The sequence below is a fragment of the Schistocerca serialis genome, chromosome 7, assembly GCF_023864345.2.
Source record: "Schistocerca serialis cubense isolate TAMUIC-IGC-003099 chromosome 7, iqSchSeri2.2, whole genome shotgun sequence".
NCBI classification, from domain to species: Eukaryota; Metazoa; Arthropoda; class Insecta; order Orthoptera; family Acrididae; genus Schistocerca; species Schistocerca serialis.
Window position 1 is genome coordinate 152,115,332 of NC_064644.1, and position 14,288 is coordinate 152,129,619.

Sequence of the window (14,288 nt, forward strand, 5' to 3'; positions counted from 1 at the left end):
TACCTATCCTCATTTGCAGCAATAGGTCAAAAGCAAAAAGTATTATGCCTCAGCAATTAATTATCGATCCCAACGCAATGCATTGCTAACAAAAAAAAAATGTATTACCAGTCCCACATAATGTCACTAGTTTATGATAATTCTGAATAATACTGATCAACTCTGAATAGCATGTCACTTGATTAATGACCTCTTAATGAGACTATATTCAAAATGATGCTTTGTCACTAGCTAATAACTGCCACTGTTTATTGTAATGATACCACTTATAATGCCTGTGATTATTAATGATTTGACTGTAATTAACTGATTTTAATAATGACTTTGTAATGGTCTGAATACTACTGAAGGAGGAACACTGTTTATTGTAATGTTACCACTTATAATGCCTGTGATTATTAATGATTTGACTGTAATTAACTGATTTTAATAATGACTTTGTAATGATCTGAATACTACTGAATGAGGAACACTGTTTATTGTAATGAGTACTTGTAATGCCCATGATTATTAATGCTATGACTGTAATTAACTGATTTTTAATAATGACTTCGTAATAATCTGAATAATACTGAATGATGATTTTATTCAATACTTGCTGGCCACTGAGTGCCAATAATTAATGTCACTCCACGAATTGTTATTAATTATGCCATTGATTAGCTCTTGTTTCCAATGTTGATACTTTGTAATTTGAAATGAATGTGACGGTTTAATAATGCTTTGTAATTAATTAAGGCTAATAATTCTTAATATATTGAAATGACAAATGATCAATTAATTAACTGTAATTAGACAAATGATTAATTAACGACAAATGATTAATTAACTGGAATTAGACAAATGATTAATTAACTGTAATTAGACAAATGATTAATTAACGACAAATGATTAATTAACTGTAATTAGGAAAAGGCTAATGATTATTGGAATGACAAATGATTAATTAACGGTAATTAGGAGAAGGTTAATGATTCTTAATTATACTCTGTAACTGAAAAGAATGCGATTATTTCATAATATTTTGTAACCAGGAAAAGAAGGCTACTGATTCTATGTACAACAATTAATGAACATTTTTCTGTAATACTACATACTTGGTACAGAAATGTTCAATAACTGGGCTATGAATGCCACAAACTACTAATTAAGTCTGTAATTGTCAATATTATGTGACTTGATGTCCTTCACCTCATAAGCTGACTACCCTGAATTACTGCAATGTCCATTTGTCCTGTTTATCCTAGTGATCATGGAGCACTATCTTTGGTTTTGCACTAATTCTACGTTGGTGTGCCTTGTAAGAGTGTGGTGTTGACACGACATGCTGTCCACCACCATGAGCGATGAAGACATTATTATGGTCCCACTGTTTGGTGTACCTAATGTACTGCCAAAATGAAAACATGGAACATTACTACGACAGTTCAGTGTCTTTGCTACACTGATAAATTCTGATGGGAAAAGATCTTCAAGTTGTGTCACTTGGTGTTGTACTTCTGTGGAAAGATATGGACTTTCAGAGCAGCTGTGTGCAATCTAAAGTGCTACAACCATGATGCAATCCTTCCCTTTCCTATCCTGATTCTTGTCACATAAAGAAAAAATTTTTTTTGGTAACATCATTTATGTTCATAGGTTATACATTTTTCAATTCGCTGAACTCCAATGCGAGTACACTTATGTCACTTGTCAACATAATATTTTTTGCCAGTCTGTTTATTTGTTCTGAATATGCTAAAGAATTTTTTCAGTGCCTGTGCACTTTATCTGTCAAATAATTTGTATATACTTTTCTGATTTGCTACTATGTTTTGTACTCACATTTTGTCTTTGTCTGATATATTTTGTACTTAGTGCGTGTGCACAACATATACTTTATGTACTACATCTAATTATTCTTGCCAGTCTGTTTATTTGTTCTGAATATGCTAAAGAATTTTTTCAGTGCCTGTGCACTTTATCTGTCAAATAATTTGTATATACTTTTCTGATTTGCTACTATGTTTTGTACTCACATTTTGTCTTTGTCTGATATATTTTGTACTTAGTGTGTGCACAACATTTAAATACTCTGTAAGTTATAGAATTTTGTTAATTAAAGAAAAATTTTGCCGCGCTTGGCAAGTCCAAATGACTCACCATCGCTGCCAAATTTTTGCCCCCCCAGTGGAGGGTTATGAAACACGTATGTAACATAGCAGCGATGGCGAGGCATTGTAGCATCTGTGACCAGAGAGTATGTGCTTGACCGCGCGAGTGTTGCGAGCGGTTCTCAGTCGGTCAGTAGTAGTCGTTGCGAGTCTGTCAGTAGTAGTCGTTCGGTCGTTGCGAGTCAGCAGTCGTTGCGAGTCTGTAGCTCGGTTTAGTTGAGAACAGTACTCTGTCAGTAGTCGTCGCGTGCTGTACGCTAATAGTCGTCATGCAGAGCGGTCGGTCAGTAGTAGCAGCCCAGTGCGGTTGTGTGATGTAGGCGGTCGGCAACACTGGTCAAGATGGTGAATAAGGTATACCATTAATTAATATAATCATTAGATAATGTAAAAAATTTATTTATTGTAATTATTCTCCAACAAGTTCCCCAATAATAATTTTTATTTCAAAAGCATTTTTTCAAATTTAATTTTTTATTGAACTAAAGATCTCGTTGCACTTCCCATTTCATTCCACTTCTTTTGAAGAAAAATTTCACTAGAATTACAAAAAAAAAAAGAGAATATTATTATTTGCAATGCAGTTCCTCCAAGCGGTGCGCAACAACAAGAGCAGATATGTGACATCCATTTATTCTGAGGTAAGACTTTAATTCTGATTGTTTTTACACAGGGCCAAAGACCGATATTTCGGTTTAATTAAATTTTCTTATCACTGAATGGACTTTAATTTTTCATCAGGAATTTATATTTGAGTCAGATTGCGAATTTCACATTTTTGTTGCCATTGTCAGTACATTTCATTGTGCGCAGGTTACGTTTAGCGCAATGTCCATTAGCATCCCTAAATAATATTGGCCATTCTTTTAAATTTCTGTGGGGAGGTTACACTCGGCTCCCATTTGTATTAAGTATTGTCACTTACATTTCTTAAAAAATTGCGGTGGGGAGGTTACACCATGAGTCAAGCCACCTTCGTGAGCAGTGGCTAACATGAATGAATTAGGAGATAGGGAGACACAGCTGCCGGGAACGCGCTTTTTTGGTCGTAGAAAAAGGCAGAGAGACAGAGAGAGAGAGAGAGAGAGAGAGAGAGAGAGAGAGAGAGAGAGAGTGAGAGAGAGAGAGAGAGAGAGAGAGAGAGCACAAAGCAGCTTTTCGGCACCGAGTGTTAAGAAAATCTTTACTGGTTAACATCCTGAAGTCAGAGGTGGAGAAGAGGACAGTTTCCTTAAGACATCTTTTAGCTTGTCAGTGCCCAGAATATCTATAGTTAAACCAAATTTTGTAGAAAAAGGAACAGTGAAAACCTCAGTCTTCGTTTTCAGAAGTAGTTGGAACAAAATCACTTCATCGCCAGACTACTGGGTGGTTATAACTAAACTCTTCCTATTTAACACGTTATAACACGGAAACTAACTACCGTACCATTCCCACAAACTTGTTGGCGTTAATGTCCAGAGCATGGGGTGCATGATTACATTGCGTCACAACGCCACCGTTCAAAAATGGTTCAAACGGCTCTGAGAACTATGGGATTTAACGTCTGAGGTCATCAGTCCCCTAGATTTAGAGCTACTTGAACCTAACTAACCTAAGGACATTGCACACATCCATGCCCGAGGCAGGATTCGAACCTGCGACCGTAGCAGCAGCGCGGTTTCAGACTGAATCGCCTTGAATCGCTCGGCCACAACGGTCGGCAGCCACCGTCCAGTTGCAACTATTGCCACCAGGTGCTGTGCTCAGTCGTGATTCGTAGTCGCACACATCTGACCAGTAGCATTTCACTTATTGACGTGTCAACTTGAGCTTGGACAAACGGAGTGGGGCATTTTTGGTGAAGCTCAATTATGAAAACAACAGTTATGCTGCAGCAGCACTTCGAGAATATCGCCGGATGAAAGGATTACGGAAGGGTCCTCTTTTTCCACCTCGTATGCGGAGCATGATGAAGAAGTTCGAATCAACTGGGAAACTGGGCGTTGTTCCGGGAAGAGGCCGACGACCGGTTGCACCACAGGTGATTGATGAAGCCGCTGTTGCTGTCGTAGACAACACTGGGCGCAATGCCCGATCGTCAGGCAGTGCACGTGCTGTGTCACACCCTGTGGCCCACTCTTCTGGAGGTGCTTCGAACCATTTTCAAATGGATCCGCAGAAGATCCATATAGTACAGTAGCTTGCACCACAGGACGCACAACGAAGTGTTGACTTCGCTCTCGCAAGGGTTGAAGTTGACAATGGCTGGCCCTAGACCATCTTATGGACAGACGAAGATAACTTTTCTCTGAGGGGTGAGGTGAACACACACAATTGCCGCGTGTGGAGATCTTCACCTCCAGTCACTGTGCATGAAGTACCTCTGTATGGTGAGCGTGTCACCATATGGTGTGGCTTCACGACTACGTTCATCATTGGCCCATTCTTTTTCGAACAGGCTGGCAGTCAAGGACCAAGATGTGCAGTGTGGCTGTCCAGCGTGACTGCGATATGCTTCACCAGCTTGTCATAGCCACCCTATAGCAGAGAGACGCATTGAACTCAAAAGTTCTCATGCTAGATGGCGCCCCAACGCAGGGCGCTCGTGAAGTTTACCTGCTTCACCGAAACGATCGAATTATCAGCCGATTGTTTCCAAACGACTGTCCGGCGCGATCATCTTACCTCATTTCCCGTAAATTCTGGTTGTGGGGCTACCTGAAGGACAGGGGTTATCAGGGGAACATTCACACATGTGCTGATCTGAAGCGTAGCTTATCAAGATAGGTAGCCAGCATACTTACAGACAGGCTTCGTTCTGCTGTGCAGAATGCCACCCTGCGCTTTCTGTCTCTTTTGGACACTTTTGTACCAGTAATGGTACCGGTATGTAATGGTACGACGTACCGTAGCAGCAGATTAAAACTGTTTTATTTGAAATGATTCTGCATTATTTTTCTTCTCCGTGTCGTTGACATTAATGCTACCAAGTTTAGTGCTCGTGCAGTAATTAGTTTCCGTGTTATAAAGTGTTAAATAGGGGAGGTTTAATTACAACCGCCCGGTACTTCACTGCAAGACTACTTCTCCACATTCCACTAGCCGGGAAGTCGGGCGCCTCTGTGATTAGATAAACTCGGGTTCTGTGACATATTTCAGGCTGAGTAGCATTTATCTCTAGACGTCGGTTGTTGGTCTGAAATCAGTGACTAATTTTGCAGCTACTAGAGCCTCCACGGGAAGGTCACCATGGTGAGATCTAGCGGTAAGTGCGTGACAAGCTTTAGGGACAGGCAAATCTTTACTTCAGAGTTTCAGTCATTTTGAGGCTTCAGTCTAAAGTTTTGTTTGCAGACTTTTACGATCACGATACTTTCCATTCCGGCCACGGATGCAAATGCATACCCTTCTATATCACTGCCTATCTTTTAATACTATCATTTCAGCAATCACAGTGCGACTTCAGGAATACTTGTCAAGTTAACTGCTTGATACTTTCAATGATTCTCAGATTAGCGGTATTTTATGTGCATTTTGAGGTAATAAACTGAATTCACTGTGAGTCTTAGTAAAATTCATAGCTAAAGACTCTCACATTGATTATTTTGTATAGTCTAGGATTTAGTCATGGCTGATTAACTGAGCCACATTTCCACAAGTTAAAATAAAAACCCACACGTCATCTAGCACAGTGCCCGCTGCACAATCTGATGTTACTCTGCAGTTTGTCGCAGCTAAATATAAACCCAAAACTGAGGTTTTTTCATGTCGCCAGGAAGATACGTTTACATTTTTTCCATATTGACTGACAGTCTAGTCACACGTTTTCTCGTACGAAACCGTACGAGTCGGCTGTTGTAGACTAACTTGATCCTTTCGAGACAAGAGTCACTATTGAGACAAACTTGCGACTTAGATGAAAAGGCAGAGGCTTTTTTCAGTTTTCTCACTGGTTTGATGTGACCTGTCCCGAATTCCTATCCTGTGCCGACCTCTTCATCTCAGAGTAGAACTTGCAATGTACAGCCTAAATTATTTGCTGTATGTATTCCAATCTCTGACTTCCTCAAGAAAATCCACCCTCTACAGTTCCCTCTTGTACCACGGTAGTATATCCCTGATATCCCATCACGTGTGTCATCTTCTTGTTAGTGATTTCAATATGTTCTTCCTTTCGCCGATTCTGCGGAGAACCTGATCAGTCAACCTAATTTTCTACATTCCTCTGTAGCACCACGTCTTATACGCTTCGATTCTCTTGTGTTCCAGTTTTAACATAGTCCATTATACACTACCACATAATTCTGTGCCTCAAACGTACATTCTCAGAAAATATTTCCTCAAACTAAGGCTTATATTTTATACCAATAGACTTCCCTTGGTCAGGAATGCCCTGGGACCTGTGCTATTCTGCTTTTTAATCCTTCATCCGTTCGGGTTATTTTGTTCAAAGGTAGTGGAATTCCTTAACTTCAGCTACTTCGTGATCACCAATTATGCTGATAGTTATATTGCTACAATTTTTTCTGCTACTCTGATTACGCTCGTCTCTCTTCCGTTTGCTCTCAGTCTATATTCTATAGTCATTCCGTTCTTCACTTTCACTGACAGTAGCAATGTTGTCAGCGAATCTTATCATTGATATCCTTACGCCCTGAATTTTAATCCCACTCTCAAGGGATTTGGAGACCGATCTAATGAGGGGGACGAGGATGTGCTCACAGTCTGGGGGGGGGGGGGGGGGTTGAGGACTGAGGGATGGTGGAGTAGGAGATGATCTGAGAGAGGGTGGAGGAGGAGAAGATGGACTGGCAGGGAGGGGAGCAAGAGACAGATGGAGTAAGCAAATAGAAGGAAGAGGGCAGAGGGGGGAGGGGAAGAAGGTGATGAACGGCAAAATGGGGAGGAGGAAATGAAGAGCGAAGGGCAAGAGAAGATAGATAGCCGAAGATGGGAGGCAGAGATGAACGGAGAGAGAAGGAGGAAAATATGGGCAGAGATGGAGAAGAAGGAGATTGACAAATGGAGGAAAGAGGAGGAGATGAATAGAGAGATGGGGGGGGGGGTAGGAGATCAAGCGACTGAGGGTGAAATAGAGGGTTTAATCCTACCCTCGCACACATCACTATTAAAATTCTCCGTCTCTGAATAAGTTTTGAAAGCTTAGAGAGGAGCAAGATATGCCAAAGAAAAACTGTTTTACTTCTCTTCATTTTCTCTTGTTGTTGGCTCCAAGTCTTGCGACTGAAATTTTGATTTAACGTTGTGGGTTCCTGATGACTAAATAACTGATGAAGATTTACCTGTATAATTCTTGAATTTTATTCTTTATCACACCATTTAATATCACAAATTACATTGTTAGTGTCGGTCATTAAAAAATGCGTCTGTCTCCACCAAAGGCATACCCACCGCTACCAACATTCTATGGTACTCACAATATTCCAAAGAGTTTAAAAAAACAAAAGGGTTTTCAAACTTTCTTGAGAAAAGAAGAATCATAATCAAGATATAACATTAGTTTATAAATGAATCCAGAAATAAATTTAATAATTAGCATTAGATTGTGCAATTAATAATATGAATTTTAAGTATACCAGCATTTCGTAATTTCAAATATTTTTTAAAGAAGGGTAATTTTAAGTGCACATACAGAAAACTAACAAATTGATTTCTTTTTACATATCTTAGTCTGAAATCTGATACATCTTATACAAAATCATATGAAATTCTTTTAGTTAAACAATTAAGATAATATTCACCTATACAAGAACCGATAGTTTACATCGTATCGGTAGTGTTAGAGGAGGGTGTCTCATTACAAGGGGCCGGAGGAGGATATGGACAGAGGGGGAAGGGGCAGATGAGTAGAGGGGGCAGAGAAGATAAACAGATATAACAGATATAGGGACAGGAGGAGGTAGATAGAGAGTGGGGATGGTGTGGGAGGAGGTGTGCAAAAACAGGGGGAGGAGGTGGAGAGAGGGGAGGATGGACGAGATGAATAAAGAGAGGGAGATGCAGGAGATGGGCTAATGGAATAAGCACATACCCAGATAATACAAGATACTCAGCGTGTTAATTTTAGTTTTTTAAATATTAATAACGTCACTTATTTTATTATGATATCACTTTAGTTATAAGCCTACAGCTCTCGTTCCCCAACCACCGCCAGTCAATCTTAATAACCCACCTCCCTCCACCCCCCTCCCCGGCCCTCTCCCAGAGGAAATGAGCTTTATTCATCACTGCTGTTCAGGAGGGACAATGCACAATCTCTGGGATTGATGCGTGCGTTATTCTGTTTGAAAAGGTGTCATAATGCCAACTCATCCTCTTCTGAGATGAGCGTAACCATAACTCTTGTTACTGATCATTGATATCCTCGATAATGTCATTGGGACGAAATTGAAGTCCGAAGTGGTCCCACACAAGTTCCATTGGTGACGGATCTAGTGATTTCGACGCCTCACAGGGGTATCTCAACCTCATTCCGACAGTTGATTGAGACACGTGGTATGTGTGCATGTATTTTGTCCTGTTGAAATATGGCATCACGATACTGTTGCATAAGGTAGCAGATGAGGATGCTCGATGCCGTGACTTACCGATGTTCTGTCAGGCATCACTCAATCACCACCAGCCGTGACTGGAAGTCATACGAGATAGCTCCCTACATTATGACACCAGGTGTAACACCACTGCACTTCATCAAAATATTGTAAGAATGAGACCTCTCCTCAGGTCACCGCCTTCTCGCGGACGATGGTCATCCAGAATAATGCAGAACAATGAGTCATCACCGAACATCATGTGATCTCACTGATCAGCAGTCCAAGCTTCCCAATCAAGGCACCAATCCCGGAGCAATCATTGATGTGCCATGCGGCATATCTAAAGCAACATTCGGGATTATACGCTGCACTTTTTCAAGTGAAATAACTCTATTCGTGACTTTTGGCAACTATGTTTTTATTGTATGGGTAGATTTCAAGTATGTGTCCGTTAAAAAGAAGATGCCGCCGTATCATAAAATTATTTTCTGTAACTGGAAACGGCTGCATTCTCTTACAGAAGGCATTGTTGGTTGTTTGATTTGCGGGAAGGGGGCGAAACAGCGAGGTAATCGGTCCCATCGGTTTAGGGAAGAATGGGGAAGAAGCGTGCCCTTTAAAAGATACCATCCGGGCAACTACCTGAAGCGATTTAGGGAAATCACGGAAAATCTAAATCAGCATGGCCGGACGCGGATTTGAACCGTCGTCCTCCCGAATGCGTGTCCAGTGGGCTAACAACTTGCGCCATCTCGCTCGTACAGAAAGCATGAGGAGTATTCGTATGCTTTTCAAGAATTAAATTTTGCAGTGAGCGCTGGATACAATAACGGAAGTTAGAACTAACTACGCAGTAAGTTTTTTTTTCTTTTTTTTTTAAATCATATGGGACTTAACTGCTAAGGTCATCAGTCCCTAAGCTCATAAAATACTTAACCTAAATTATCCTAAGGACAAACACACACACCCATGCCCAAGGGAGGACTCGAACCTCCACCGGGACCGGCCGCACAGTCCATGACTGCAGCGCCCGGAGACCGCTCGGCTAATCCCGCGCGGCTAACTTTATTTCAAAAGAAAGAAGGAATCTCGGAGTTTGTTTCATACGTATCACTAACATGCACTAGATAAAAGTGGGCAGCAAACTCGCTGATAACCAGCCGAAGGAACCATGCTATTAACAATATGCAGTGTTTTGGTAAAAGCTTAGTCTTCAAAGCGTAACGGAATACTGAGCCCTGTGTCTCCCTATTTCGTTATCAGTGCCTTACTGACGACGTTACATCAATCTTATGTTACACACAGCTGTGCTATTAACAATTCGTCGTCTTTATGGAAAATATATTATAAGTTAGCCGAAATAGAATGTTATACGCGTGGTGTATGCACTTTCGGCTGTCTCCAACAGGACACCACATATATGATTAATCAAGGCGTTGACGGCCAATGATTCCTTCAGTGCAGATCCACAACGAACTCAAACTATTACGGAATCGGCGAGATGCCACGAGTAATGAGGCTAATGAGCAGGAGCACTGCATCAGTTGTGCGTTTTATAAGTTGAGAATTTGGGGGTGTTGGGAGGCTACTGGGACAGTCCGTGCGGCTGTGATGACCACTCTGTCCAGGTGGCGCAGTGCTCAGCGCGTGTGCCTAGCAAGCAGCAAACCCGGGTTCGAATACAGGTCTCATACCAATTTTCAACTTGCCCCATTGGCTTAAATCAGTGCCCACTGGCAGCCAATGTCTTTAATCGCCTTGGGTCCCGGAGTATAAGGGTCCCCACACATTGTATTCACGAAGAACTGTGCAAGAAACCCCTGCCTAGATCACCCGCTTTTCTTATGGCGTTGACGGAGACGGTAACGCATCGTGATTTCGACCAATAAGATACAGAAATTCTCGAGGAGATATTGTGATCAGCGACCTCCGAAAACTCTGAGAGTGAACATGGGTCGTGCTTAGGATCGCACAACCCTCTCAACGACGGCGCAGACGTGCTCAAAGGGTTGACAACATAGGAATTGTTGGGGGGAGTGAGGAGGGGAGGAAGAGAGGAGGAAACATACATATACTAGCACACCCGTTAAGTGCTTGTCCAATAATACTGACACAAGTCGGTGAATAGTCACGGTGATGATACAAAAGGCTTACGAAGTACTGCAGAATGAATAGACAGATACACGTTATCGGACAACTGGTAGAAGCAACGTTTGCCGGTGATAGGTGGTTCCGGATGTATCAGGGGCTTCATTTCATTCCCTGTAAGCATCCTGACAGTATGGCAACCTTTTGTTTAGTAATATGCATCGAATGATGTGGTTTTCCGTGCGGTCGTCCAAGGAAACTTTTTCAACGCTTCGCACACTTCGCTACAGTTTTCCTATGCCACTGATAATCACTCCGCCTTGTAACGAATGGTCAGTTCTAGTTCCTGCCTCGGACGGTCGTATGTGTGCCTCGAAGACCTCAGGAAATGGTTCCAAGCTGTATGGCAGGTTACCTATTATTGTTGTTCAGCGACATTGGTGGTTAATTTGCTGCGATGTGCATCTGTCTGCTGGGCAACGGCCTTTCCGCAGTGGATACACCGGTTCCCGTCAGATCACCGAAGTTCAGCGCTCTCGGGCGTGGCTGGCACTTGGGTGGGTGACCATCCGGGCCGCCATGCGCTGTTGCCATTATTTGGGGTGCACTTAGCCTAGTGATGCTAATTGAGGAGCTACTCGGCCGAATCGTAGCGGCTCCGGTCAAAGAAAACCATCGTAACGAACGGGAGAGCAGTGTGCTGACCACACGCCCCTCCTATCCGCATCCTCTGATGAGAATGACACGGCGGTTGGATGGTCCCGATGGGCCACTTGTGGCCTGAAGACAGAGTTCATCTGTCTGCTCCCACAGCACGCGACGGAGGACGGCAACAGATGTCATTGACAAATTATTAATTTTGATGTGCAACTTGAAAATACCAGTGCCTGGATGACCATTGCGACGGATTGTCACCCTCGTCGCCGCACACGATCACGTGACGTCCAAATGCGATGTTACCGCGCGTATTCCTGTTTCATCCTGTCGATTCTCATGCTGACAGCCAGTAAATGTTTCTACAATACTCGCGTCAGGAGCGATCTCTCTCCAAATCAGCAGCTGTATTTAATTCTAATACTTATGCGTGTACAGTGGTTCACACGGACTCTTTCAATTCCACCACAACAGGAATTTCACAGATGAGGGCGTGAGAAGTTGACGTTTCACTAAGATACACCCTTCCCTCACGCAGGGACATCTCAGACAAAAAAACGGATACATACACAGAGAGATGAGGGCTGAAGGAGGGTTAGAGAGGAGGCCGGATAATGAGAGAAACGTTGCGGACACCGTTAATACGAGGCCTATCCACAAAGTACATTACGTTTTGGAATTAAAAATAAATAAGGTATTGGAAATTTTTTTTATTATATGCAGATGAAAGCCACACTTAAATACTACTTTTCTGCATAGTTGCCATTTAAATTAAGGCACTTATCGTAGCGATGGACGAGCTTGGAAATTCCTTCGTCGTAAAATTCGGCTGCCTGTGCCTTCAACCACGTGGTTACCTCTTCTTGAAGCTGTGTGTCGTCATCAAAACGCTGCATAGCCAACCACTTCTTCATTGCTGGGCATAAGTGGAAGTTGCTCGGTGCCAGGACGGGACTGTACGATGGATGAGGAAACAACTCCCGCTTAAAAGATTCGAGAACTTTACGAGTGGCATTTGCCGTGTGGGCCCCGGCGATGTCGTGAATCAGCAAGATCCTTGAGCCCAACTTTCCGCTGCGCTTTTTTTGTATTGCTCTTCTGAGGTCGTGCAGAGTTTGGCAATACCTTTGAGAGTTTATTGTAGTGTTTCTTTCCAGGCAATCCACAATAATCACACCTTTTCTGTCCCAAAAGAAGAGGTAACCACGTAGTTGAAGGCGCAGGCAGCCGAATTTTACGACGAATGAAATACCAAGCTCGCCCATCGCTACGATAAGTGCCTTAATTTACATGGCAACCATGTAGAAAAGTAGTATTTGAGTGTGGCTTTCATCTGTATATAATTAAAAAAATTCCAAAACTTTATTTATTTTTAATTCCAAAACGTAATGTACTTTGTGGATAGCCCTCGTATTAACCTCAAAGTTTTCTCTGATAATGTAGTTAACTAGAGTGAAGTACAGTGTGAAAGAAACTGCACGTATCTTCATAAGATTTCAAAATGGTGGCCAGATGTGCAGTTGGCTTTTGATATTCATAAATGTAAAACTGTGCACTTCAGAAAGCTAAAATACGTAGTATCTTATGACTCCAGTATCAACGAGTCACATATATTATGGGTAATCTCATGTAAGTATCTGGGTGTAACACGTTGTAGGGTCATGAACCGGAATGATTACGTAGGCTCACTCGTTGGTAAATTAGTTAGAAGACATCTGTTTATTAGCAGAATGCTACGGAAATCCAAACAGCCTGAAATGCGATTGTTTCAAATCACTCGCTTAACACTTAGTAGAATCCTAGAGTGTGTAGGACCCCTACCAAATATGCCTGAGAAGGGGTGTTGATCACATATAGAGGAGAGCAGCAAGAATGGTCACAGGTTTGTGTGACCTACGGCAAAGATCCAGAGGTTTTGAAAGAACTGAACTGACACACTCTGAAGGGCGTCCATATGATAATTTGTAGTGGGGCGAAGGGCAAAACGTGGGGGAGGGTGGTATGAAGTACATCTCTCTTTCTGTGTCTCTCTCGGTCTGTCTGTCTGTCTCTCTCTCTCTCTCTCTCTCTCTCTCTCTCTCTTTTTCTCTCTCCCTCCCTCTCCAATCGCACGATTCTGTAGGGATTTTCATCAGTAATTAGAGTGATATGCGAGGGAAATTTGTGTAGACCAATTTATAAATATTTCGTGTAAATGATGAATTAAAGTGGAACGAGCGGTGAAAAGGATGCTCTCGCCATCTGATGAAACTACTTGCTGCACGAATTCATTGAATGTAGGCGTGCCTTAAAACATACAGCTGTATTCTGTTAGGACACTGAAATTATACATAATAGTAAACGGTATCAGATTGTTTATATAATGGTAAGAAAGAGATTTAGGAACCAGGTTTTAAATTGTAATACATTTCCTGGGGCAGATGTGGAATCTAACCACAATCTATTGGTTGTGAACTGTAGATTAAAACTGAAGAAACTGCAAAACGGTGGGATTTTAAGGAGACGGGACGTGGATAAACTGAAAGAACCAGAGGTTGTACAGAGTTTCAGGGAGAGCATAAGGGAACAATTGACAGGAATGGGGGAAAGAAATACAGTAGAAGAAAAATGGGTAGCTTTGAGGGATGAAATAATGAAGGCAGCAGAGGATCAAATAGGTGAAAAGACGAGGGCTAGCAGAAACCCATGAGTAACAGAAGAAATATTGAATTTAATAGATGAAAGGAGAAAATATAAAAATGCAGTAAATGAAGCGGGCAAAAAGGAATACAAACGTCTCAAAAGTGAGATGGACTGGAAGTGCAAAACGGCTAAGCAGGGATGGCTAGAGGACAAATGTAAGGATGTAGAGGCTTAT

General features: G+C 42.0%; 1 protein-coding gene and 1 pseudogene across 1 annotated transcript in view; one reads left to right on the top strand and one right to left on the bottom strand.

The window, feature by feature from the left end:
- LOC126412940 (arylalkylamine N-acetyltransferase-like 2) overlaps positions 1 to 14,288 on the bottom strand; it is a 184,406-nt gene that overhangs the window by 52,019 nt on the left and 118,099 nt on the right. The gene's annotated exons all lie outside the window — the stretch shown is intronic.
- On the top strand, positions 11,253 to 11,370 carry LOC126413463 (5S ribosomal RNA; annotated as a pseudogene).